Genomic DNA, 25,474 nt, shown 5'->3' on the forward strand with positions numbered 1-25,474 from the left:
TGTTGGCCGCCTCGAGGACTTCTGTGTTGGAGATACAGTCCTGCCACCTGATGCCAAGGATTCTCCGGAGGCAGCGAAGATGGAATGAGTTGAGACGTCGCTCTTGGCTGACATACACAGGCTCAGGCTTGATACACTCAGACTTTTGTGTTCCGTGTCAGTGCGCCATTTTCCCACACTCCCTTGGCCAGTCTGGACATAGCAGCGGATACCTTTCCCATGCGCTAGTTGATTTCTGCATCGAGAGACAGGTTACTGGTGATAGTTGAGCTGAGGTAGGTGAACTCTTGAACCACTTCCAGAGCGTGGTCGCCAATATTGATGGATGGAGCATTTCTGACGTCCTGCCCCATGATGTTTGTTTTCTTGAGGCTGATGGTTAGGCCAAATTCGTTGCAGGTAGCCGCAAACCTGTCGATGAGACTCTGCAGGCACTCTTCAGTGTGAGATGTTAAAGCAGCATCGTCAGCAAAGACGAGTTCTCTGATGAGGACTTTCCGTACTTTGGACTTCGCACAGGGAGAGAGGGAGGGGAGGGGAGGGGCACAGGGAGAGAGAGGGAGGGACAGAGAGAGAGAGAGAGGGATGGAGAGGGGGAGGGAGGGACACAGGGAGAGAACGGGAGAGAGACAGAGAGGGAGAGCGTGAGGGCTCTAATTATGGAACTAACCTGTGTCATTTCCATACTTTTCTTCCCAGAAAAGAGAAGCTGTATATGACGAGCAGCAGAATCGCTTGAAGCGGGAGAAGGCGATTGAAGTGGCTCGACTGCAGGCACTGCAGAAACGTGCACACGATCACAAGGCAGAACAAGTGGGTGCACAGATATCTAATGTTGGGTGCTGGGACTGAGAGACACCAGTCAGTGTACAGATATCACCCTGAGACAGAGGGACTGAGAGACACCAGTCAGTGTACAGATATCACCCTGAGAGAGAGGGACTGAGAGACACCAGTCAGTGTACAGATATCACCCTGACAGAGAGGGACTGAGAGACACCAGTCAGTGTACAGATATCACCCTGTGAGAGAGGGACTGAGAGACACCAGTCAGTGTCCAGATATCACCCTGAGAGAGAGAGGGACTGAGAGACACCAGTCAGTGTACAGAGATCACCCTGAGAGAGAGAGGGACTGAGAGACACCAGTCAGTGTACAGAGATCACCCTGAGAGAGAGAGGGACTGAGAGACACCAGTCAGTGTACAGAGATCACCCTGAGAGAGAGAGGGACTGAGAGACACCAGTCAGTGTACAGAGATCACCCTGAGAGAGAGAGGGACTGAGAGACACCAGTCAGTGTACAGATATCACCCTGAGAGAGAGAGGGACTGAGAGACACCAGTCAGTGTACAGAGTACACCCTGAGAGTGAGGGACTGAGAGACACCAGTCCCTGTACAGAGATCATCCTGAGAGAGAGGGACGGAGAGACACCAGTCCCTGTCCAGATGTCACCCTGAGAGACACCTTCAGTGTACAGATATCACCCTGAGTGAGAGGGAGTGACAGACACCAACCAGTCAGTGTACAGATATCACCCTGACATAGAGGGACTGAGAGACACCAGTCAGAGTGCAGAGATCACCCTGAGAGAGAGGGATTGAGAAACAGCAGTCAGTGCACAGAGATCACCCTGAGAGAGAGGGACTGAGAGACACCAGTCCGTGTGCAGAGATCACCCTGAGAGAGAGGGATTGAGAAACAGCAATCAGTGTCCAGATATCACCCTGAGAGAGAGGGGACTGAGAGACACCAGTCCATGTACAGAGATCACCCTGAGAGAGAGAGAGGGTCTGAGAGACAACAGTCAGTGTACAGATATCACCCTGAGAGAGAGAGAGGGACTAAGAGACAACAGTCAGTGTACAGATATCACCCTGACATAGAGGGACTGAGAGACACCAGTCAGTGTGCAGAGATCACCCTGAGAGAGAGGGATTGTGAGACACCAGTCAGTATACAGGTATCACCCACAGAGAGAGGGACTGAGAGACACCAGTCAGTGTACAGAGATCACCCTGACAGAGAGGGGACTGAGAGACACCAGTCAGTGTACAGAGATCATCCTGAGAGAGAGAGGGACTGAGAGACACCAGTCAGTGTACAGGGATCACCCTGAGAGAGAGAGGGACTGAGAGACACCAGTCAGTGTACAGATATCACCCTGAGAGAGAGAGGGACTGAGAGACACCAGTCAGTGTACAGAGTACACCCTGAGAGTGAGGGACTGAGAGACACCAGTCCCTGTACAGAGATCATCCTGAGAGAGAGGGACGGAGAGACACCAGTCCCTGTCCAGATGTCACCCTGAGAGACACCTTCAGTGTCCAGATATCACCCTGAGTGAGAGGGGACTGAGAGACACCAGTCAGTGTCCAGATATCACCCTGAGAGAGAGAGACTGAGAGACACAAGTCAGTGTACAGAGATCATCCTGAGAGAGAGAGGGATTGAGAGACACCAGTCAGTGTGCAGAGATCACCCTGAGAGAGAGGGATTGTGAGACACCAGTCAGTATACAGATATCACCCTGAGAGAGAGGGACTGAGAGACACCAGTCAGTGTACAGATATCACCCTGACAGAGAGGGACTGAGAGACACCAGTCAGTGTACAGATATCACCCTGTGAGAGAGGGACTGAGAGACACCAGTCAGTGTCCAGATATCACCCACAGAGAGAGGGACTGAGAGACACCAGTCAGTGTCCAGAGATCATCCTGAGAGAGAGGGATTGAGAAACAGCAGTCAGTGCACAGAGTACACCCTGAGAGTGAGGGACTGAGAGACACCAGTCCCTGTACAGAGATCATCCTGAGAGAGAGGGACGGAGAGACACCAGTCCCTGTCCAGATGTCACCCTGAGAGACACCTTCAGTGTACAGATATCACCCTGAGTGAGAGGGACTGACAGACACCAACCAGTCAGTGTACAGATATCACCCTGACATAGAGGGACTGAGAGACACCAGTCAGAGTGCAGAGATCACCCTGAGAGAGAGGGATTGAGAAACAGCAGTCAGTGCACAGAGATCACCCTGAGAGAGAGGGACTGAGAGACACCAGTCCGTGTGCAGAGATCACCCTGAGAGAGAGGGGTTGAGAAACAGCAATCAGTGTCCAGATATCACCCTGAGAGAGAGGGGACTGAGAGACACCAGTCAGTGTACAGAGATCACCCTGAGAGAGAGAGAGGGTCTGAGAGACAACAGTCAGTGTACAGATATCACCCTGAGAGAGAGAGAGGGACTAAGAGACACCAGTCAGTGTCCAGATATCACCCTGAGTGAGAGGGACTGACAGACACCAGTCAGTGTACAGATATCACCCTGATATAGAGGGACTGAGAGACACCAGTCAGTGTCCAGATATCACCCTGAGAGAGAGAGGGACTGAGAGACACCAGTCAGTGTACAGAGATCACCCTGAGAGAGAGAGGGACTGAGAGACATCAGTCAGTGTACAGATATCACCCTGACAGAGAGGGACTGAGAGACACCAGTCAGTGTACAGAGATCACCCTGAGAGAGAGAGGGACTGAGAGACACCAGTCAGTGTACAGAGATCACCCTGAGAGAGAGAGGGACTGAGAGACACCAGTCAGTGTACAGATATCACCCTGAGAGAGAGAGGGACTGAGAGACACCAGTCAGTGTACAGATATCACCCTGAGAGAGAGAGGGACTGAGAGACACCAGTCCCTGTACAGAGATCATCCTGAGAGAGAGGGACGGAGAGACACCAGTCCCTGTCCAGATGTCACCCTGAGAGACACCTTCAGTGTCCAGATATCACCCTGAGTGAGAGGGACTGAGAGACACCAGTCCGTGTACAGAGATCACCCTGAGAGAGAGAGAGGGTCTGAGAGACAACAGTCAGTGTACAGATATCACCCTGAGAGAGAGGGACTGAGAGACACCAGTCAGTGTACAGAGATCACCCTGACAGAGAGGGGACTGAGAGACACCAGTCAGTGTCCAGATATCACCCTGAGAGAGAGAGACTGAGAGACACAAGTCAGTGTACAGAGATCATCCTGAGAGAGAGAGGGACTGAGAGACACCAGTCAGTGTACAGAGATCACCCTGAGAGAGAGAGGGGCTGAGAGACACCAGTCAGTGTACAGATATCACCCTGAGAGTGAGGGACTGAGAGACACCAGTCCCTGTACAGAGATCATCCTGAGAGAGAGGGACGGAGAGACACCAGTCCCTGTCCAGATGTCACCCTGAGAGACACCTTCAGTGTACAGATATCACCCTGAGTGAGAGGGACTGACAGACACCAACCAGTCAGTTACAGAGATCACCCTGAGAGAGAGAGGGACTGAGAGACACCAGTCAGTGTACAGATATCACCCTGAGAGAGAGAGGGACTGAGAGACACCAGTCAGTGTACAGAGATCACCCTGAGAGAGAGAGGGACTGAGAGACACCAGTCAGTGTACAGGGATCACCCTGAGAGAGAGAGGGACTGAGAGACACCAGTCAGTGTACAGATATCACCCTGAGAGAGAGAGGGACTGAGAGACACCAGTCAGTGTACAGAGTACACCCTGAGAGTGAGGGACTGAGAGACACCAGTCCCTGTACAGAGATCATCCTGAGAGAGAGGGACGGAGAGACACCAGTCCCTGTCCAGATGTCACCCTGAGAGACACCTTCAGTGTCCAGATATCACCCTGAGTGAGAGGGGACTGAGAGACACCAGTCAGTGTCCAGATATCACCCTGAGAGAGAGAGACTGAGAGACACAAGTCAGTGTACAGAGATCATCCTGAGAGAGAGAGGGACTGAGAGACACCAGTCAGTGTACAGAGATCACCCTGAGAGAGAGAGGGACTGAGAGACACCAGTCAGTGTACAGATATCGCCCTGAGAGAGAGAGGGACTGAGAGACACCAGTCAGTGTACAGAGTACACCCTGAGAGTGAGGGACTGAGAGACACCAGTCCCTGTACAGAGATCATCCTGAGAGAGAGGGACGGAGAGACACCAGTCCCTGTCCAGATGTCACCCTGAGAGACACCTTCAGTGTACAGATATCACCCTGAGTGAGAGGGACTGACAGACACCAACCAGTCAGTGTACAGATATCACCCTGAGAGAGAGGGACTGAGAGACACCAGTCCGTGTGCAGAGATCACCCTGAGAGAGAGGGATTGAGAAACAGCAATCAGTGTCCAGATATCACCCTGAGAGAGAGGGGACTGAGAGACACCAGTCCGTGTACAGAGATCACCCTGAGAGAGAGAGAGGGTCTGAGAGACAACAGTCAGTGTACAGATATCACCCTGAGAGAGAGAGAGGGACTAAGAGACAACAGTCAGTGTACAGATATCACCCTGACATAGAGGGACTGAGAGACACCAGTCAGTGTGCAGAGATCACCCTGAGAGAGAGGGATTGTGAGACACCAGTCAGTATACAGATATCACCCACAGAGAGAGGGAGTGAGAGACACCAGTCAGTGTACAGAGATCACCCTGACAGAGAGGGGACTGAGAGACACCAGTCAGTGTCCAGATATCACCCTGAGTGAGAGGGGACTGAGAGACACCAGTCAGTGTCCAGATATCACCCTGAGAGAGAGAGACTGAGAGACACAAGTCAGTGTACAGAGATCATCCTGAGAGAGAGAGGGACTGAGAGACACCAGTCAGTGTACAGAGATCACCCTGAGAGAGAGAGGGACTGAGAGACACCAGTCAGTGTACAGAGATCACCCTGACAAGTAGGGACTGAGAGACGCCAGTCAGTGTACAGAGATCATCCTGAGAGAGAGAGGGACTGAGAGACACCAGTCAGTGTACAGAGATCACCCTGACAGAGAGAGGGACTGAGAGACACCAGTCAGTGTACAGAGATCACCCTGAGAGAGAGAGGGACTGAGAGACACCAGTCAGTGTACAGATATCACCCTGATAGAGAGAGAGACTGAGAGACACCAGTCAGTGTACAGAGATCACCCTGAGAGAGAGAGGGACTGAGAGACACCAGTCAGTGTACAGAGATCACCCACAGAGAGAGGGACTGAGAGACACCAGTCATTGTACTGTTGTCACCCCGAGAGAGAGGGACTGAGAGACAGCAGTCAGTGTACAGAGATCACCCTGAGGTAGAGGGACTGAGCGACACCAGTCAGTGTACAGACATCTCCCTGAGAGAGAGGGGACTGAGAGACACCAGTCAGTGTACAGAGATCATCCTGAGAGAGAGGGACGGAGAGACACCAGTCCCTGTCCAGATGTCACCCTGAGAGACACCTTCAGTGTACAGATATCACCCTGAGTGAGAGGGACTGAGAGACACCAGTCAGAGTGCAGAGATCACCCTGAGAGAGAGGGACTGAGAGACACCAGTCCGTGTGCAGAGATCACCCTGAGAGAGAGGGATTGAGAAACAGCAATCAGTGTCCAGATATCACCCTGAGAGAGAGGGGACTGAGAGACACCAGTCCGTGTACAGAGATCACCCTGAGAGAGAGAGAGGGTCTGAGAGACAACAGTCAGTGTACAGATATCACCCTGAGAGAGAGAGAGGGACTAAGAGACAACAGTCAGTGTACAGATATCACCCTGACATAGAGGGACTGAGAGACACCAGTCAGTGTGCAGAGATCACCCTGAGAGAGAGGGATTGTGAGACACCAGTCAGTATACAGATATCACCCACAGAGAGAGGGACTGAGAGACACCAGTCAGTGCACAGAGATCACCCTGACAGAGACGGGACTGAGAGACACCAGTCAGTGTCCAGATATCACCCTGAGTGAGAGGGGACTGAGAGACACCAGTCAGTGTCCAGATATCACCCTGAGAGAGAGAGACTGAGAGACACAAGTCAGTGTACAGAGATCATCCTGAGAGAGAGAGGGACTGAGAGACACCAGTCAGTGTACAGAGATCACCCTGAGAGAGAGAGGGACTGAGAGACACCAGTCAGTGTACAGAGATCACCCTGACAAGTAGGGACTGAGAGACGCCAGTCAGTGTACAGAGATCATCCTGAGAGAGAGAGGGACTGAGAGACACCAGTCAGTGTACAGAGATCACCCTGACAGAGAGAGGGACTGAGAGACACCAGTCAGTGTACAGAGATCACCCTGAGAGAGAGAGGGACTGAGAGACACCAGTCAGTGTACAGATATCACCCTGAGAGAGAGAGGGACTGAGAGACACCAGTCAGTGTACAGAGTACACCCTGAGAGAGAGGGACTGAGAGACATCAGTCAGTGTACAGATATCACCCTGACAGAGAGGGACTGAGAGACGCCAGTCAGTGTACAGAGATCATCCTGAGAGAGAGAGGGACTGAGAGACACCAGTCAGTGTACAGAGATCACCCTGAGAGAGAGAGGGACTGAGAGACACCAGTCAGTGTACAGATATCACCCTGAGAGAGAGAGGGACTGAGAGACACCAGTCAGTGTACAGAGTACACCCTGAGAGAGAGGGACGGAGAGACACCAGTCCCTGTCCACATGTCACCCTGAGAGACACCTTCAGTGTACAGATATCACCCTGAGTGAGAGGGACTGACAGACACCAACCAGTCAGTGTACAGATATCACCCTGACATAGAGGGACTGAGAGACACCAGTCAGAGTGCAGAGATCACCCTGAGAGAGAGGGATTGAGAAACAGCAGTCAGTGCACAGAAATCACCCTGAGAGAGAGGGACTGAGAGACACCAGTCCGTGTGCAGAGATCACCCTGAGAGAGAGAGGGATTGAGAAACAGCAGTCAGTGCACAGATATCACCCTGAGAGAGAGGGGACTGAGAGACACCAGTCCGTGTACAGAGATCACCCTGAGAGAGAGAGAGGGTCTGAGAGACAACAGTCAGTGTACAGATATCACCCTGACATAGAGGGACTGAGAGACACCAGTCAGTGTGCAGAGATCACCCTGAGAGAGAGGGATTGTGAGACACCAGTCACTATACAGATATCACCCACAGAAAGAGGGACTGAGAGACACCAGTCATTGTACTGTTGTCACCCCGAGAGAGAGGGACTGAGAGACAGCAGTCAGTGTACAGAGATCACCCTGAGAGAGAGATGGACTGAGAGACACCAGTCAGTGTACAGATATCTCCGAGGTAGAGGGACTGAGCGACACCAGTCAGTGTACAGACATCTCCCTGAGAGAGAGGGGACTGAGAGACACCAGTCAGTGTACAGATATCTCCCTGAGAGAGAGGGATTGAGAGACTCCAGTCAGTGTACAGATATCACCCTGACAGAGAGGGATTGAGAAACAGCAATCAGTGTCCAGATATCACCCTGAGAGAGAGAAAGCGACTGAGAGACATCAGTCAGTGTACTGATATCGCCTTGAGAGAGAGGGATTGAGAGACACCAGTCAGTGGCCAGTTATCACGCTGAGAGAGAGAGACTGAGAGACACCAGTCAGTGTACAGATATCACCCTGAGAGAGGGACTGAGAGACACCAGTCAGTGTACAGATATCACCCTGACAGAGAGGGACTGAGAGACACCAGTCAGTGTACAGATATCACCCTGACAGAGAGGGACTGAGAGACACCAGTCAGTGTACAGATATCACCCTGAGAGGGACTGAGAGACACCAGTCAGTGTACAGATATCACCCTGTGAGAGAGGGACTGAGAGACACCAGTCAGTGTACAGATGTCACCCTGAGAGAGAGGGACTGAGAGACACCAGTCAGTGTACAGATGTCACCCTGAGAGAGAGGGACTGAGAGACACCAGTCAGTGGACAGACGTCACCCTGAGAGAGAGAGTGACTGAGAGACACCAGTCAGTGTACAGAAATCACCCTGAGAGAGAGGGACGGAGAGACACCAGTCAGTGTACAGAGATCACCCTGAGAGAGAGGGACGGAGAGACACCAGTCCCTGTGCAGAGATCACCCTGAGAGAGAGGGACGGAGAGACACCAGTCCCTGCACAGAGATCACCCTGAGAGAGAGGGATGGAGAGACAGCAGTCCCTGTACAGAGATCATCCTGAGACAGAGAGGGACTGAGAGCGAACAGTCAGTGTCCAGACGTCACCCTGAGAGAGAAGGAGTGCGAGACACCAGTCACTGTCCAGATATCACCCTGAGAGAGACCTTCAGTGTACACATATCACCCTGAGAGAGAGGGATTGAGAAACAGCAGTCAGTGTCCATATATCACCCTGAGAGAGAGGGGACTGAGAGACACCAGTCAGTGTCCAGATATCACCCTGAGAGAGAGGGGACTGAGAGACACCAGTCAGTGTACAGATATCACCCTGTGAGAGAGGGGGACTGAGAGCCACCAGTCAGTGTACAGATATCACCCTGACAGAGAGGGGACTGAGAGACACCGGTCAGTGTACAGATATCACCCTGTGAGAGAGGGGACTGAGGGACACCAGTCAGTGTACAGATATCACCCTGACAGAGAGGGGACTGAGAGACACCAGTCCGTGTCCAGATATCACCCTGAGAGAGAGAGAGGGTCTGAGAGACAACAGTCAGTGTACAGATATCACCCTGAGAGAGAGAGTGGGTCTGAGAGACACCAGTCAGTGTACAGATATCACCCTGAGAGAGATAGAGGGACTGAGAGACACCAGTCAGTGTACAGATATCACCCGGAGAGAGAGGGACTGAGAGACTCCAGTCGGTGAACAGATATCTCCCCGAGAGAGAGGGGACTGAGAGACACCAGTCCGTGTACAAATATCACCCTGAGAGACACCAGTCAGTGTCCAGATATCACCCTGAGAGACACCTTCAGTGTGCAGATATCACCCTGAGATAGAGGGACTGAGGGACACAAGTCAGTGTGCAGATATCTCCCGGAGAGATAGGGACTGAGAGACATCAGTCAGTGTACAGATATCACCCTGACAGAGAGGGGCTGAGAGACACCAGTCGGTGTACAGATATCACCCTGAGAGTGAGGGACTGAGAGACACCAGTTGGTGTACAAATATCACCCTGAGAGACACCAGTCAGTGTACAGAGATCACCCTGAGAGAGAGAGAGGGACTGAGGGACACAAGTCAGTGTCCATATATCACCCTGAGCGAGAGGGACTGAGAGACACCAGTCAGTGTGCAGAGATCACCCTGAGAGAGAGGGACGGAGAGACACCAGTCAGTGTACAGATATCACCCTGAGAGAGAGAGGGACTGAGGGACACCAGTCAGTGTACAGATATCACCCTGACATAGAGGGACTGAGGGACACAAGTCAGTGTACTGAGATCACCCTGAGAGAGAGAGTGGGTCTGAGAGACAACAGTCAGTGTACAGATATCACCCTGACAGAGAGGGGACTGAGAGACAGCAGTCCCTGTACAGAGATCATCCTGAGAGAGAGAGAGGGACTGAGGGACACAAGTCAGTGTCCATATATCACCCTGAGAGAGAGGGACGGAGAGACACCAGTCCCTGTACAGAGATCACCCTGAGAGAGAGGGACGGAGAGACACCAGTCCCTGTACAGAGATCACCCTGAGAGAGAGGGACGGAGAGACAGCAGTCCCTGTACAGAGATCATCCTGAGACAGAGAGGGACTGAGAGAGAACAGTCAGTGTCCAGACGTCACCCTGAGAGAGAGGGACGGAGAGACACCAGTCAGTGTACAGAGATCACCCTGAGAGAGAGGGACTGAGAGACACCAGTCAGTGTACAGATATCACCCTGAGAGAGAGAGAGGGACTGAGAGACACCAGTCAGTGCACAGATATCACCCTGACATAGAGGGACTGAGAGACACACGTCAGTGTGCAGATATCTCCCGGAGAGATAGGGACTGAGAGTCACCAGTCGGTGTACTGAGATCACCCTGAGAGAGAGAGTGGGTCTGAGAGACAACAGTCAGTGTACAGATATCACCCTGACAGAGAGGGGACTGAGAGACAGCAGTCCCTGTACAGAGATCATCCTGAGAGAGAGAGAGGGACTGAGGGACACAAGTCAGTGTCCATATATCACCCTGAGAGAGAGGGACGGAGAGACACCAGTCCCTGTACAGAGATCACCCTGAGAGAGAGGGACGGAGAGACACCAGTCCCTGTACAGAGATCACCCTGAGAGAGAGGGACGGAGAGACAGCAGTCCCTGTACAGAGATCATCCTGAGACAGAGAGGGACTGAGAGAGAACAGTCAGTGTCCAGACGTCACCCTGAGAGAGAGGGACGGAGAGACACCAGTCAGTGTACAGAGATCACCCTGAGAGAGAGGGACTGAGAGACACCAGTCAGGGTACAGATATCACCCTGAGAGAGAGAGAGGGACTGAGAGACACCAGTCAGTGCACAGATATCACCCTGACATAGAGGGACTGAGAGACACACGTCAGTGTGCAGATATCTCCCGGAGAGATAGGGACTGAGAGTCACCAGTCGGTGTACAAATATCACCCTGAGAGAGAGAGGGACTGAGAGACACCAGTCAGTGTACAGATATCGCCCTGAGAGAGAGAGGGACTGAGAGACACCAGTCAGTGGACAGACGTCACCCTGAGAGAGAGAGTGACTGAGAGACACCAGTCAGTGTACAGAAATCACCCTGAGAGAGAGGGACGGAGAGACACCAGTCAGTGTACAGAGATCACCCTGAGAGAGAGGGACGGAGAGACACCAGTCCCTGTGCAGAGATCACCCTGAGAGAGAGGGACGGAGAGACACCAGTCCCTGCACAGAGATCACCCTGAGAGAGAGGGATGGAGAGACAGCAGTCCCTGTACAGAGATCATCCTGAGACAGAGAGGGACTGAGAGCGAACAGTCAGTGTCCAGACGTCACCCTGAGAGAGAAGGAGTGCGAGACACCAGTCACTGTCCAGATATCACCCTGAGAGAGACCTTCAGTGTACACATATCACCCTGAGAGAGAGGGATTGAGAAACAGCAGTCAGTGTCCATATATCACCCTGAGAGAGAGGGGACTGAGAGACACCAGTCAGTGTCCAGATATCACCCTGAGAGAGAGGGGACTGAGAGACACCAGTCAGTGTACAGATATCACCCTGTGAGAGAGGGGGACTGAGAGCCACCAGTCAGTGTACAGATATCACCCTGACAGAGAGGGGACTGAGAGACACCGGTCAGTGTACAGATATCACCCTGTGAGAGAGGGGACTGAGGGACACCAGTCAGTGTACAGATATCACCCTGACAGAGAGGGGACTGAGAGACACCAGTCCGTGTCCAGATATCACCCTGAGAGAGAGAGAGGGTCTGAGAGACAACAGTCAGTGTACAGATATCACCCTGAGAGAGAGAGTGGGTCTGAGAGACACCAGTCAGTGTACAGATATCACCCTGAGAGAGATAGAGGGACTGAGAGACACCAGTCAGTGTACAGATATCACCCGGAGAGAGAGGGACTGAGAGACTCCAGTCGGTGAACAGATATCTCCCCGAGAGAGAGGGGACTGAGAGACACCAGTCCGTGTACAAATATCACCCTGAGAGACACCAGTCAGTGTCCAGATATCACCCTGAGAGACACCTTCAGTGTGCAGATATCACCCTGAGATAGAGGGACTGAGGGACACAAGTCAGTGTGCAGATATCTCCCGGAGAGATAGGGACTGAGAGACATCAGTCAGTGTACAGATATCACCCTGACAGAGAGGGGCTGAGAGACACCAGTCGGTGTACAGATATCACCCTGAGAGTGAGGGACTGAGAGACACCAGTTGGTGTACAAATATCACCCTGAGAGACACCAGTCAGTGTACAGAGATCACCCTGAGAGAGAGAGAGGGACTGAGGGACACAAGTCAGTGTCCATATATCACCCTGAGCGAGAGGGACTGAGAGACACCAGTCAGTGTGCAGAGATCACCCTGAGAGAGAGGGACGGAGAGACACCAGTCAGTGTACAGATATCACCCTGAGAGAGAGAGGGACTGAGGGACACCAGTCAGTGTACAGATATCACCCTGACATAGAGGGACTGAGGGACACAAGTCAGTGTACTGAGATCACCCTGAGAGAGAGAGTGGGTCTGAGAGACAACAGTCAGTGTACAGATATCACCCTGACAGAGAGGGGACTGAGAGACAGCAGTCCCTGTACAGAGATCATCCTGAGAGAGAGAGAGGGACTGAGGGACACAAGTCAGTGTCCATATATCACCCTGAGAGAGAGGGACGGAGAGACACCAGTCCCTGTACAGAGATCACCCTGAGAGAGAGGGACGGAGAGACACCAGTCCCTGTACAGAGATCACCCTGAGAGAGAGGGACGGAGAGACAGCAGTCCCTGTACAGAGATCATCCTGAGACAGAGAGGGACTGAGAGAGAACAGTCAGTGTCCAGACGTCACCCTGAGAGAGAGGGACGGAGAGACACCAGTCAGTGTACAGAGATCACCCTGAGAGAGAGGGACTGAGAGACACCAGTCAGTGTACAGATATCACCCTGAGAGAGAGAGAGGGACTGAGAGACACCAGTCAGTGCACAGATATCACCCTGACATAGAGGGACTGAGAGACACACGTCAGTGTGCAGATATCTCCCGGAGAGATAGGGACTGAGAGTCACCAGTCGGTGTACTGAGATCACCCTGAGAGAGAGAGTGGGTCTGAGAGACAACAGTCAGTGTACAGATATCACCCTGACAGAGAGGGGACTGAGAGACAGCAGTCCCTGTACAGAGATCATCCTGAGAGAGAGAGAGGGACTGAGGGACACAAGTCAGTGTCCATATATCACCCTGAGAGAGAGGGACGGAGAGACACCAGTCCCTGTACAGAGATCACCCTGAGAGAGAGGGACGGAGAGACACCAGTCCCTGTACAGAGATCACCCTGAGAGAGAGGGACGGAGAGACAGCAGTCCCTGTACAGAGATCATCCTGAGACAGAGAGGGACTGAGAGAGAACAGTCAGTGTCCAGACGTCACCCTGAGAGAGAGGGACGGAGAGACACCAGTCAGTGTACAGAGATCACCCTGAGAGAGAGGGACTGAGAGACACCAGTCAGGGTACAGATATCACCCTGAGAGAGAGAGAGGGACTGAGAGACACCAGTCAGTGCACAGATATCACCCTGACATAGAGGGACTGAGAGACACACGTCAGTGTGCAGATATCTCCCGGAGAGATAGGGACTGAGAGTCACCAGTCGGTGTACAAATATCACCCTGAGAGAGAGAGGGACTGAGAGACACCAGTCAGTGTACAGATATCGCCCTGAGAGAGAGAGGGACTGAGAGACACCAGTCAGTGTACAGAGATCACCCTGAGAGAGAGGGACTGAGAGACACCAGTCAGTGTACAGAGATCACCCTGAGAGAGAGGGACTGAGAGACACCAGTCAGTGTACAGAGATCACCCTGAGAGAGAGGGACTGAGAGACACCAGTCAGTGTACAGAGATCACCCTGAGAGAGAGGGACTGAGAGACACCAGTCAGTGTACAGAGATCACCCTGAGAGAGAAGGACTGCGAGACCCCAGTCACTGTCCAGATATCACCCTGAGAGACACCTTCAGTGTACAGAGATCACCCTGAGAGAGAGGGACTGAGAGACACCAGTCAGTGTACAGATATCACCCTGAGAGAGAGAGGGACTGAGAGACACCAGTCAGTGTACAGAGATCACCCTGAGAGAGAGGGACTGAGAGACACCAGTCCCTGTACAGAGATCACCCTGAGAGAGAGGGACTGACAGACACCAACCAGTCAGTGTACAGATATCACCCTGACATAGAGGGACTGAGAGACACCAGTCAGTGTGCAGAGATCACCCTGAGAGAGAGGGATTGAGAAACAGCAGTCAGTGCACAGAGATCACTCTGAGAGAGAGGGATTGAGAAACAGAAATCAGTGTCCAGATATCACCCTGAGAGAGAGGGGACTGAGAGACACCAGTCCGTGTACAGAGATCACCCTGAGAGAGAGAGGGTCTGAGAGACAACAGTCAGTGTACAGATATCACCCTGAGAGAGAGAGAGGGACTAAGAGACAACAGTCAGTGTACAGATATCACCCTGACATAGAGGGACTGAGAGACACCAGTCAGTGTGCAGAGATCACCCTGAGAGAGAGGGATTGTGAGACACCAGTCAGTATACAGATATCACCCCGAGAGAGAGGGACTGAGAGACAGCAGTCAGTGTACAGAGATCACCCTGAGAGAGAGATGGACTGAGAGACACCAGTCAGTGTACAGATATCTCCGAGGTAGAGGGACTGAGCGACACCAGTCAGTGTACAGATATCTCCCTGAGAGAGAGGGGACTGAGAGACACCAGTCAGTGTACAGATATCTCCCTGAGAGAGAGGGATTGAGAGACTCCAGTCAGTGTACAGATATCACCCTGACAGAGAGGGATTGAGAAACAGCAATCAGTGTCCAGATATCACCCTGAGAGAGAGAAAGCGACTGAGAGACATTAGTCAGTGTACTGATATCGCCTTGAGAGAGAGGGATTGAGAGACACCAGTCAGTGTACAGATATCACCCTGTGAGAGAGGGACTGAGAGACACCAGTCAGTGTACAGATATCACCCTGAGAGAGAGGGACTGAGAGACACCAGTCAGTGTACAGTTGTCACCCCGAGAGAGAGGGACTGAGAGACACCAGTCAGTGTACAGTTGTCACCCCGAGAGAGAGAGGGGACTGAGATACACCAATCAGTGTACAGATATCACCCTGAGAGAGAGGGACTGAGAGACACCAGTCAGTGTACAGATATCACCCTGAGAGAGAGGGACTGAGAGACACCAGTCATTGTGCAGATATCACCCTGAGAGAGAGGGACTGAGAGACACCAGTCAGTGTACAGTTGTCACCCCGAGAGAGAGGGACTGAGAGACACCAGTCAGTGTACAGTTGTCACCCCGAGAGAGAGGGACTGAGAGACACCAGTCAGTGTCCAGATATCACCCTGAGAGACACCAGTCAGTTTACAGATATCACCCTCAGAGAGAGGGGACTGAGAGACACCAGTCAGTGTGCAGAGATCACCCTGAGAGAGAGGGATTGAGAAACAGCAGTCAGTGTCCAGATATCACCCTGAGAGAGAGGGACTGAGGGACACTAGGCAGTGTACAGAGATCACCCTGAGAGAGAGAGTGGGACTGAGAGACACCAGTCGGTGTACAGATATCGCCCTGGGAGAGAGGGATTAAGAGACACCAGTCAGTGTCCAGATATCTCCCTGAGAGAGAGGGATTGAGAAACAGCAGTCAGTTTCCAGATATCACCCTGAGAGAGAGGGGACTGAGGGACGCCAGTCCGTGTACAGATATCACCCTGAGAGAGAGGGATTGTGAGACAGCAGTCAGTGTACAGAGATCACCCTGAGAGAGAGGGAGTGAGAGACACCAGTCAGTATCCAGTTATCACCCACAGAGAGAGGGTCTGAGAGACTACAGTCAGTGGACAGATATCTCCCTGAGAGAGAGGGATTGAGAGACACCAGTCAGTGTATTGATATCGCCCTGAGAGAGAGGGAGTGAGAGACACCAGTCAGTATCCAGATATCACCCGCAGAGAGAGGGACTGAGCGACAGCAGTCTGTGTACAGATATCACCCTGAGAGAGAGAATGGGACTGAGAGACACCAGTTTGTGTACAGATATCACCCTGAGAGGGGGGGACTGAGAGACACCAGTCCGTGTCCAGATATCACCCTGAGAGAGAATGACTGAGGGACACTAGTCAGTGTAAAGATGTCACCCTGAGAGACACCAGTCAGTGTACAGATATCACCCTGAGGGAGAGGGACTGACACACCAGTCAGTGTCCAGATATCACCCTGAGAGAGTGTCTGAGGGACACTAGGCAGTGTACAGAGATCACCCTGAGAGAGAGCGCGACTGAGGGACACCAGTCAGTGTATAGATATCACCCTGAGAGAGAGGGACTTAGGGACACTAGTCAGTGTACAGATATCCTCCTGAGAGAGAGGGACTGAGCGACAGCAGTCAATGTACAGAGATCACCCTGAGAGAGAGAGTGGGACTGAGAGACACCAGTCGGTGTACAGATATCGCCCTGGGAGAGAGGGATTAAGAGACACCAGTCAGTGTCCAGATATCTCCCTGAGATAGAGGGACTGAGAGACACCAGTCAGTGTCCAGATAGCTCCCTGAGAGAGAGGGACTGAGAGTCACCAGTCAGTGTCCAGATATCACCCTGATAGAGAGGGACTGAGAGACACCAGTCAGTGAACAGAGATCACCCTGAGAGAGAGGGTGTGAGATCCACCAGTCAGTGTACAGATATCACCCTGAGAGACACCAGTCAGTGTCCAGATATCTCCCTTAGATAGAGGGACTGAGAGACACCAGTCAGTGTACAGATATCACCCTGAGGGAGAGGGACTGACAGACACCAGTCAGTGTCCAGATATCACCCTGAGAGAGCGTGTCTGAGGGACACTAGGCAGTGTACAGAGATCACCCTGAGAGAGAGAGCGACTGAGGGACACCAGTCAGTGTACAGATATCACCCTGAGAGAGAGGGACTGAGGGACACTAGTCAGTGTACAGATATCACCCTGAGAGAGAGGGACTGAGAGACACCAGTCAGTGTACAGATATCACCGTGAGATAGAGGGTCTGAGAGACACCAGTCAGTATCCAGATATCACCCACAGAGAGAGGGACTGAGCGACAGCAGTCAATGTACAGAGATCACCCTGAGAGAGAGAGTGGGACTGAGAGACACCAGTCGGTGTACAGATATCGCCCTGGGAGAGAGGGATTAAGAGACACCAGTCAGTGTCCAGATATCTCCCTGAGATAGAGGGACTGAGAGACACCAGTCAGTGTACAGATATCTCCCTGAGGTAGAGGGACTGAGCGACACCAGTCAGTGTACAGACATCTCCCTGAGAGAGAGGGGACTGAGAGACACCAGTCAGTGTACAGATATCTCCCTGAGAGAGAGGGATTGAGAGACTCCAGTCAGTGTACAGATATCACCCTGACAGAGAGGGATTGAGAAACAGCAATCAGTGTCCAGATATCACCCTGAGAGAGAGAAAGCGACTGAGAGACATCAGTCAGTGTACTGATATCGCCTTGAGAGAGAGGGATTGAGAGACACCAGTCAGTGGCCAGTTATCACGCTGAGAGAGAGAGACTGAGAGACACCAGTCAGTGTACAGATATCACTCTGAGAGAGGGACTGAGAGACACCAGTCAGTGTACAGATATCACCCTGACAGAGAGGGACTGAGAGACACCAGTCAGTGTACAGATATCACCCTGACAGAGAGGGACTGAGAGACACCAGTCAGTGTACAGATATCACCCTGAGAGGGACTGAGAGACACCAGTCAGTGTACAGATATCACCCTGTGAGAGAGGGACTGAGAGACACCAGTCAGTGTACAGATGTCACCCTGAGAGAGAGGGACTGAGAGACACCAGTCAGTGTACAGATGTCACCCTGAGAGAGAGGGACTGAGAGACACCAGTCAGTGGACAGATGTCACCCTGAGAGAGAGAGTGACTGAGAGACACCAGTCAGTGTACAGAAATCACCCTGAGAGAGAGGGACGGAGAGACACCAGTCAGTGTACAGAGATCACCCTGAGAGAGAGGGACGGAGAGACACCAGTCCCTGTGCAGAGATCACCCTGAGAGAGAGGGACGGAGAGACACCAGTCCCTGCACAGAGATCACCCTGAGAGAGAGGGATGGAGAGACAGCAGTCCCTGTACAGAGATCATCCTGAGACAGAGAGGGACTGAGAGCGAACAGTCAGTGTACAGAGATCACCCTGAGAGAGAAGGACTGCGAGACCCCAGTCACTGTCCAGATATCACCCTGAGAGACACCTTCAGTGTACAGAGATCACCCTGAGAGAGAGGGACTGAGAGACACCAGTCAGTGTACAGATATCACCCTGAGAGAGAGAGGGACTGAGAGACACCAGTCAGTGTACAGAGATCACCCTGAGAGAGAGGGACTGAGAGACACCAGTCCCTGTACAGAGATCATCCTGAGAGAGAGGGACGGAGAGACACCAGTCCCTGTCCAGATGTCACCCTGAGAGACACCTTCAGTGTACAGATATCACCGAGTGAGAGGGACTGACAGACACCAACCAGTCAGTGTACAGATATCACCCTGACATAGAGGGACTGAGAGACACCAGTCAGTGTGCAGAGATCACCCTGAGAGAGAGGGATTGAGAAACAGCAGTCAGTGCACAGAGATCACTCTGAGAGAGAGGGATTGAGAAACAGAAATCAGTGTCCAGATATCACCCTGAGAGAGAGGGGACTGAGAGACACCAGTCCGTGTACAGAGATCACCCTGAGAGAGAGAGGGTCTGAGAGACAACAGTCAGTGTACAGATATCACCCTGAGAGAGAGAGAGGGACTAAGAGACAACAGTCAGTGTACAGATATCACCCTGACATAGAGGGACTGAGAGACACCAGTCAGTGTGCAGAGATCACCCTGAGAGAGAGGGATTGTGAGACACCAGTCAGTATACAGATATCACCCCGAGAGAGAGGGACTGAGAGACAGCAGTCAGTGTACAGAGATCACCCTGAGAGAGAGATGGACTGAGAGACACCAGTCAGTGTACAGATATCTCCCTGAGGTAGAGGGACTGAGCGACACCAGTCAGTGTACAGATATCTCCCTGAGAGAGAGGGGACTGAGAGACACCAGTCAGTGTACAGATATCTCCCTGAGAGAGAGGGATTGAGAGACTCCAGTCAGTGTACAGATATCACCCTGACACAGAGGGATTGAGAAACAGCAATCAGTGTCCAGATATCACCCTGAGAGAGAGAAAGCGACTGAGAGACATTAGTCAGTGTACTGATATCGCCTTGAGAGAGAGGGATTGAGAGACACCAGTCAGTGTACAGAGATCACCCTGAGAGAGAGGGTCTGAGAGACACCAGTCAGTGGCCAGTTATCACGCTGAGAGAGAGAGACTGAGAGACACCAGTCAGTGTACAGATATCACTCTGACAGAGAGGGACTGAGAGACACCAGTCAGTGTACAGATATCACCCTGTGAGAGAGGGACTGAGAGACACCAGTCAGTGTACAGATGTCACCCTGAGAGAGAGAGGGGACTGAGATACACCAGTCAGTGTGCAGAGATCACCCTGAGAGAGAGGGATTGAGAAACAGCAGTCAGTGTACAGATATCACCCTGAGAGAGAGGGATTGAGAGACTCCAGTCAGTGTCCAGATATCACCCTGACAGAGAGAGGGACTGAGGGACACCAGTCAGTGTACAGATATCACCCTGAGAGAGAGGGACTGAGAGACACCAGTCATTGTGCAGATATCACCCTGAGAGAGAGGGACTGAGAGACACCAGTCAGTGTACAGTTGTCACCCCGAGAGAGAGGGACTGAGAGACACCAGTCAGTGTACAGTTGTCACCCCGAGAGAGAGAGGGGACTGAGATACACCAATCAGTGTACAGATATCACCCTGAGAGAGAGGGACTGAGAGACACCAGTCAGTGTACAGTTGTCACCCCGAGAGAGAGGGACTGAGAGACACCAGTCAGTGTCCAGATATCACCCTGAGAGACACCAGTCAGTTTACAGATATCACCCTCAGAGAGAGGGGACTGAGAGACACCAGTCAGTGTGCAGAGATCACCCTGAGAGAGAGGGATTGAGAAACAGCAGTCAGTGTCCAGATATCTCCCTGAGAGAGAGGGATTGAGAAACAGCAGTCAGTTTCCAGATATCACCCTGAGAGAGAGGGGACTGAGGGACGCCAGTCTGTGTACAGATATCACCCTGAGAGAGAGGGATTGTGAGACACCAGTCAGTGTACAGTTGTCGCCCCGAGAGAGAGGGACTGTGAGACAGCAGTCAGTGTACAGAGATCACCCTGAGAGAGAGGGAGTGAGAGACACCAGTCAGTATCCAGTTATCACCCACAGAGAGAGGGTCTGAGAGACAACAGTCAGTGGACAGATATCTCCCTGAGAGAGAGGGATTGAGAGACACCAGTCAGTGTATTGATATCGCCCTGAGAGAGAGGGAGTGAGAGACACCAGTCAGTATCCAGATATCACCCGCAGAGAGAGGGACTGAGCGACAGCAGTCTGTGTACAGATATCACCCTGAGAGAGAGAATGGGACTGAGAGACACCAGTCTGTGTACAGATATCACCCTGAGGGAGAGGGACTGACACACCAGTCAGTGTCCAGATATCACCCTGAGAGAGAGTGTCTGAGGGACACTAGGCAGTGTACAGAGATCACCCTGAGAGAGAGCGCGACTGAGGGACACCAGTCAGTGTATAGATATCACCCTGAGAGAGAGGGACTGAGGGACACTAGTCAGTGTACAGATATCCTCCTGAGAAAGAGGGACTGAGCGACAGCAGTCAATGTGCAGAGATCACCCTGAGAGAGAGAGTGGGACTGAGAGACACCAGTCGGTGTACAGATATCGCCCTGGGAGAGAGGGATTAAGAGACACCAGTCAGTGTCCAGATATCTCCCTGAGATAGAGGGACTGAGAGACACCAGTCAGTGTCCAGATATCTCCCTGAGATAGAGGGACTGAGAGACACCAGTCAGTGTCCAGATATCTCCCTGAGATAGAGGGACTGAGAGACACCAGTCAGTGTCCAGATATCTCCCTGAGAGAGAGGGACTGAGAGTCACCAGTCAGTGTCCAGATATCACCCTGATAGAGAGGGACTGAGAGACACCAGTCAGTGAACAGAGATCACCCTGAGAGAGAGGGTGTGAGATCCACCAGTCAGTGTACAGATATCACCCTGAGAGACACCAGTCAGTGTCCAGATATCTCCCTTAGATAGAGGGACTGAGAGACACCAGTCAGTGTACAGATATCACCCTGAGGGAGAGGGACTGACAGACACCAGTCAGTGTCCAGATATCACCCTGAGAGAGAGTGTCTGAGGGACGCTAGGCAGTGTACAGAGATCACCCTGAGAGAGAGAGCGACTGAGGGACACCAGTCAGTGTACAGATATCACCCTGAGAGAGAGGGACTGAGGGACACTAGTCAGTGTACAGATATCACCCTGAGAGAGAGGGACTGAGAGACACCAGTCAGTGTACAGATATCACCGTGAGATAGAGGGTCTGAGAGACACCAGTCAGTATCCAGATATCACCCACAGAGAGAGGGACTGAGCGACAGCAGTCAATGTACAGAGATCACCCTGAGAGAGAGAGTGGGACTGAGAGACACCAGTCGGTGTACATATATCGCCCTGGGAGAGAGGGATTAAGAGACACCAGTCAGTGTCCAGATATCTCCCTGAGATAGAGGGACTGAGAGACACCAGTCAGTGTACAGATATCTCCCTGAGGTAGAGGGACTGAGCGACACCAGTCAGTGTACAGACATCTCCCTGAGAGAGAGGGGACTGAGAGACACCAGTCAGTGTACAGATATCTCCCTGAGAGAGAGGGATTGAGAGACTCCAGTCAGTGTACAGATATCACCCTGACAGAGAGGGATTGAGAAACAGCAATCAGTGTCCAGATATCACCCTGAGAGAGAGAAAGCGACTGAGAGACATCAGTCAGTGTACTGATATCGCCTTGAGAGAGAGGGATTGAGAGACACCAGTCAGTGGCCAGTTATCACGCTGAGAGAGAGAGACTGAGAGACACCAGTCAGTGTACAGATATCACCCTGAGAGAGAGACTGAGAGACACCAGTCAGTGTACAGATATCACCCTGACAGAGAGGGACTGAGAGACACCAGTCAGTGTACAGATATCACCCTGACAGAGAGGGACTGAGAGACACCAGTCAGTATACAGATATCACCCTGAGAGGGACTGAGAGACACCAGTCAGTGTACAGATATCACCCTGTGAGAGAGGGACTGAGAGACACCAGTCAGTGTACAGATGTCACCCTGAGAGAGAGGGACTGAGAGACACCAGTCAGTGTACAGAAATCACCCTGAGAGAGAGGGACGGAGAGACACCAGTCAGTGTACAGAGATCACCCTGAGAGAGAGGGACGGAGAGACACCAGTCCCTGTGCAGAGATCACCCTGAGAGAGAGGGACAGAGAGACACCAGTCCCTGCACAGAGATCACCCTGAGAGAGAGGGATGGAGAGACAGCAGTCCCTGTACAGAGATCATCCTGAGACAGAGAGGGACTGAGAGCGAACAGTCAGTGTCCAGACGTCACCCTGAGAGAGAAGGAGTGCGAGACACCAGTCACTGTCCAGATATCACCCTGAGAGAGACCTTCAGTGTACACATATCACCCTGAGAGAGAGGGATTGAGAAACAGCAGTCAGTGTCCATATATCACCCTGAGAGAGAGGGGACTGAGAGACACCAGTCAGTGTCCAGATATCACCCTGAGAGAGAGGGGACTGAGAGACACCAGTCAGTGTACAGATATCACCCTGTGAGAGAGGGGGACTGAGAGCCACCAGTCAGTGTACAGATATCACCCTGACAGAGAGGGGACTGAGAGACACCGGTCAGTGTACAGATATCACCCTGTGAGAGAGGGGACTGAGGGACACCAGTCAGTGTACAGATATCACCCTGACAGAGAGGGGACTGAGAGACACCAGTCCGTGTCCAGATATCACCCTGAGAGAGAGAGAGGGTCTGAGAGACAACAGTCAGTGTACAGATATCACCCTGAGAGAGAGAGTGGGTCTGAGAGACACCAGTCAGTGTACAGAGATCACCCTGAGAGAGATAGAGGGACTGAGAGACACCAGTCAGTGTACAGATATCACCCGGAGAGAGAGGGACTGAGAGACTCCAGTCGGTGAACAGATATCTCCCCGAGAGAGAGGGGACTGAGAGACACCAGTCCGTGTACAAATATCACCCTGAGAGACACCAGTCAGTGTCCAGATATCACCCTGAGAGACACCTTCAGTGTGCAGATATCACCCTGAGATAGAGGGACTGAGGGACACAAGTCGGTGTGCAGATATCTCCCGGAGAGATAGGGGCTGAGAGACACCAGTCGGTGTACAGATATCACCCTGAGAGTGAGGGACTGAGAGACACCAGTCGGTGTACAAATATCACCCTGAGAGACACCAGTCAGTGTACAGAGATCACCCTGAGAGAGAGAGAGGGACTGAGGGACACAAGTCAGTGTCCATATATCACCCTGAGCGAGAGGGACGGAGAGACACCAGTCAGTGTGCAGAGATCACCCTGAGAGAGAGGGACGGAGAGACACCAGTCAGTGTACAGATATCACCCTGAGAGAGAGAGGGACTGAGGGACACCAGTCAGTGTACAGATATCACCCTGACATAGAGGGACTGAGAGACACAAGTCAGTGTACTGAGATCACCCTGAGAGAGAGAGTGGGTCTGAGAGACAACAGTCAGTGTACAGATATCACCCTGACAGAGAGGGGACTGAGAGACAGCAGTCCCTGTACAGAGATCATCCTGAGAGAGAGAGAGGGACTGAGGGACACAAGTCAGTGTCCATATATCACCCTGAGAGAGAGGGACGGAGAGACACCAGTCCCTGTACAGAGATCACCCTGAGAGAGAGGGACGGAGAGACACCAGTCCCTGTACAGAGATCACCCTGAGAGAGAGGGACGGAGAGACAGCAGTCCCTGTACAGAGATCATCCTGAGACAGAGAGGGACTGAGAGAGAACAGTCAGTGTCCAGACGTCACCCTGAGAGAGAGGGACGGAGAGACACCAGTCAGTGTACAGAGATCACCCTGAGAGAGAGGGACTGAGAGACACCAGTCAGTGTACAGATATCACCCTGAGAGAGAGAGAGGGACTGAGAGACACCAGTCAGTGCACAGATATCACCCTGACATAGAGGGACTGAGAGACACACGTCAGTGTGCAGATATCTCCCGGAGAGATAGGGACTGAGAGTCACCAGTCAGTGTACTGAGATCACCCTGAGAGAGAGAGTGGGTCTGAGAGACAACAGTCAGTGTACAGATATCACCCTGACAGAGAGGGGACTGAGAGACAGCAGTCCCTGTACAGAGATCATCCTGAGAGAGAGAGAGGGACTGAGGGACACAAGTCAGTGTCCATATATCACCCTGAGAGAGAGGGACGGAGAGACACCAGTCCCTGTACAGAGATCACCCTGAGAGAGAGGGACGGAGAGACACCAGTCCCTGTACAGAGATCACCCTGAGAGAGAGGGACGGAGAGACAGCAGTCCCTGTACAGAGATCATCCTGAGACAGAGAGGGACTGAGAGAGAACAGTCAGTGTCCAGACGTCACCCTGAGAGAGAGGGACGGAGAGACACCAGTCAGTGTACAGAGATCACCCTGAGAGAGAGGGACTGAGAGACACCAGTCAGTGTACAGATATCACCCTGAGAGAGAGAGAGAGGGACTGAGAGACACCAGTCAGTGCACAGATATCACCCTGACATAGAGGGACTGAGAGACACACGTCAGTGTGCAGATATCTCCCGGAGAGATAGGGACTGAGAGTCACCAGTCGGTGTACAAATATCACCCTGAGAGAGAGAGGGACTGAGAGACACCAGTCAGTGTACAGATATCGCCCTGAG

The 25,474-nt window shown here is 52.3% G+C and overlaps 1 protein-coding gene across 2 annotated transcripts in view; it reads left to right on the top strand.

Annotated features, from left to right (window-relative positions):
* Positions 1-703: 703 nt before the first annotated feature.
* LOC137385176 (cilia- and flagella-associated protein 45-like) overlaps positions 704-25,474 on the top strand; it is an 83,213-nt gene continuing 58,442 nt past the window's right edge. For both annotated transcript variants that reach the window (XM_068060162.1, XM_068060161.1), the window contains exon 1: positions 704-813. The gene's annotated coding sequence lies outside the window, so the exon portion shown is untranslated. The remainder of the gene's footprint in view (positions 814-25,474) is intronic.

This window comes from Heterodontus francisci, chromosome 28 (genome assembly GCF_036365525.1).
Source record: "Heterodontus francisci isolate sHetFra1 chromosome 28, sHetFra1.hap1, whole genome shotgun sequence".
NCBI lineage: Eukaryota > Metazoa > Chordata > Chondrichthyes > Heterodontiformes > Heterodontidae > Heterodontus > Heterodontus francisci.